Consider the following 3,156-nt stretch of genomic DNA (forward strand, 5'->3'; position numbering starts at 1 on the left):
TCAAGATTAGGATGGTGGTTGTGAAAATGGAAAGGAAGAAACAGTTTCTACATCTACTGCTAAAGCTGGAAAGATATAACTAGGGATTTACCCTATATGGGGCTAAAAATATGACGAACTGTGGGGACATTGTCATGTGATGGGGAGCACTATTTTAGCACCATGGACAGCTCCCAGGTTATCAGGTATTCATTGTGGGTGGTACGGGACCATTATTGTTGTTCACGATGGTGCCTTTTAATAAAAAACAGTAACATTTTTGAGCATATTTTTAGTGAAAGCTTTACACACATTAATTAATTCTCATAGGGAAATAGGCACGTAAAGATTACATAATGTCACCCCAAAGTCATACAGATAGCAAGTGGCAGAGCTAAGTCTTGAGTCCAGGTGGTCTGGGTTTAAAACCCATTACACCATACTGGAAAAGACAATTATGACTAAGTATGATCATCTAGCTATATAGTTATAAAGGTTATATCTTTCCAGTTCTGGCAGTGGATATAGACACTGTTTCTCCCTTTCCATTTCCACCGTCACCATCCTAGTCTTAACCTTGGTTCCTCATCAGTTCCATTTTGGTTACATTGGAACTAAGTTTTGAAAGACAAATGGAATTTAACTAGAGTCCAGATGGCCAATAGGCTACCTGAAGCCCTGTGTTGAGAAGGGCTCTGAGTTCTAATCTAGGCCCAGAAAAAGCCTCCTGTGAGCCGTTAGCAAATGTGGTAGAGAGTGATAGGAGACCTTAGGTTAGAAAGGGAGGTAAGCCAAATAATACAGGATCTTGGATGTGAGGAAGGAAGTTTAGACCTTTTTCCTAAAAGCTTTAAAAACCCACTGAAGAGTTTTAAGCAAGATACGGCATTAGGATGAGATTTGCATTTTAAAATATCATCCTAATAATTTCAGGTCAAGATAACAGACTAAATCATGATCACAGATTCTCCTCTTCCTAATACCTGATATAATGAAGAAAAACTGTAGCTCAGAGAGAGAGGTTAACAAACTTATCTGAGATAAAGTGAGACAGGGGCCAAGCAGACTTCATTCACACTACGTAACAGTTACAAAAAGATCTGGTTGGAGGAGCTCCTACGAAACAAGATTGAGATGAAAAGAAGACCATGTAAATGTGGTACAGTCAAAAAAGGGTGGAGTGGGGAGGAAGGAAGATAATGCATATGCTGGAAAGAAACCAGTATGGAATAAAACATAAGTCCATGAAACATATCCCCCAGGTAGTGCTTTGCACTACAAATGCCTTCAGAATATGAACCTGGGTAAATTAGACCTTAAAATTGAGATAAAAAATGACCAAGAGAGACCAAAAAGGTATCAGAGCTAAAGAAATGAATCAAAAACTGAAACAATGCCATTATAGATCTAATATATAAATTAGAAATGCCAAGTAACAGGAAAGACATGATTGAAAATTAAATTAATGGATAGTAAAAGGCTTGTGATAATTACGCAAATAACATAATTTGCATAAAGAGGGAGTAAAGCAATTAGGGAGAGGATAATAAGAGAACCAAGAGAAAATCAAACATAAGATAGTTGATGTCCCTAATTGATGTAGATAATCCAATAACTGTAACAAAATATGCATTTAGACACTCAATTCAGGAACAGTTTTTCTAAAATGAAGAAAGAACTGAATCTGCAGAGGAAAATTTACACTGTATGCCAGTATAAATATATACTTTGAACAGACATCAAAACATAGTCTGGTTAAGTTAACAATTTTCAAGAGAAAATATTTATTTGGATATCTAGGCAGAAAAAGGCAAATCATCCATGAAGATGGGGGTTGGTGGGGGTGGAAAAGAAATGGATACAAACATGCCCAAAACATCTCAAGCCAGAAGACAATGTCATCAGCCTGGACAACACAGCTAGACTCTGGTCTCTACAAAAAAATATATTTTTTTAATTAGCTAGGCATGGTGGGACACGCCTGTAGTTCTTGCCACTTGGGAGGCTGAGGTGGGAGGATAGCTTGAGCCCAGGAGGTTGAGGCTGCAGTGAGTCATGATCACACCAGGGCACTCCAGCCTAGGTGACAGAGTGAGACCCTGTCTCTAAAAACAAAACCACACACACACACACACACACACACACACACACACACACACAAACACACAGTCTACCTAGCTTGGAGAGAGAATAACTAAGAAAGTTACACATAACCATCTGCAGATATTCTCAAGCATAAAAGAACTCAGGGAGTAAAACACACAAGTCCTTCTTGGGGGAAAAAAAAATCCAGCCAATCAGGAGCAGGAGATGAATGGAAAAAAAAAATCAGGAACAGAAGACACCAAGGTAAAAGGTAAAACTGCTGATGGTAGGCAGTTAAGAATTTAAATAGAGAACTACGATTAAACAACTGATGAAATTCTAGCCATGGAACAAATTGAAAATGTTACCAATCTTGACAAAGTAAAAATAATAGGAAGATTTTAAAATCAGGAGGTACAGGAGTGTGAAAGGAAGTATGAGTGCTAATTACTTCATCTTCTATCTGCAGGGAACCAATTGAGATCATCCAAAATTGAAACAGAAAAGAAATACTTAAACTCTTAATCATTTCTGCAGTTTTTTCTCAAACTCAGGCATATCTTAGTAACTTCTCCCATGATGGGGAAAGAAAAGTTATCTGAAACTGAATTACTTTAGTTCAATTACAGATTTTTTTATTGTGTTAAAATAAAACAAACTTTAATTTAATAATTAAAATAATCTTTGTAGCCATAAAACTCTCTCATCTTCTACCTTTACATGTAAGTAGAGAGGCTTTTTGTATTGTGTTAATATTCATTACTGGGTGGTGAGATTTTGATAAATGTGCTGCTTTTCTTTTTTGTCCTTTTCTGTATTGCTTAAAACTTTTTTTAAGGAACAGATAGCATTTTTATTTAAGAGTAATTACTTTTTAATCATAAATGAATATGGCTGCTTTGTATAATTCAGCATGGAAAGATATCCACGGCATACTGCTGAGTGAAAAGTTTAGTTTAAAATTGCATCTGTAGTATAATCTCATTTAGGTGAAACCTACATATTATACATATTTAAAAAAAAAAAAAAAAGGCCAGGCACAGTGGCTCACATCTATAATCCTAGCACTTTGGGAGGCTGAGGCGGGAGGAT

Source organism: Sapajus apella, unplaced genomic scaffold (genome assembly GCF_009761245.1).
Source record: "Sapajus apella isolate SASKATOON/1434 unplaced genomic scaffold, GSC_monkey_1.0 scaffold2, whole genome shotgun sequence".
Taxonomy (NCBI): Eukaryota; Metazoa; Chordata; class Mammalia; order Primates; family Cebidae; genus Sapajus; species Sapajus apella.